The following is a 294-nucleotide window of genomic DNA, read 5'->3' as shown; positions in this document are numbered from 1 at the left end:
GGGGGTGGGGGGTGGAAACGGGCGAGGACGGCACAGGGCGGAAATCAAGAGCACGCAGGGCGCTCCAGCCGTTCTCCCCGTCCCACGGGAGCCCGGGCTTCCACCGGCCGAGAGAATTAACACGGCGAGATCGAACCGCGGAACGCAAACCGGCTCGGAGGCGAGCTTCCAAGCGGAATTCCGGCGAGCAAAGGAGAGCGGGCTTGGCACGGGGGGCAGCGCTCCTCGGCCTAGCCAAAGCTCCTCCGAGGGGGGTCGGCTCTTTCCCCGGGGGGCTGGACGGATCCGCTGGGC

This window comes from Aptenodytes forsteri, unplaced genomic scaffold (assembly GCF_000699145.1).
Source record: "Aptenodytes forsteri isolate BGI_AS27 unplaced genomic scaffold, ASM69914v1 Scaffold419, whole genome shotgun sequence".
NCBI classification, from domain to species: domain Eukaryota; kingdom Metazoa; phylum Chordata; class Aves; order Sphenisciformes; family Spheniscidae; genus Aptenodytes; species Aptenodytes forsteri.
The sequence above is the reverse complement of the archived record's forward strand: the minus strand, read 5'-3'. Positions refer to the sequence as shown.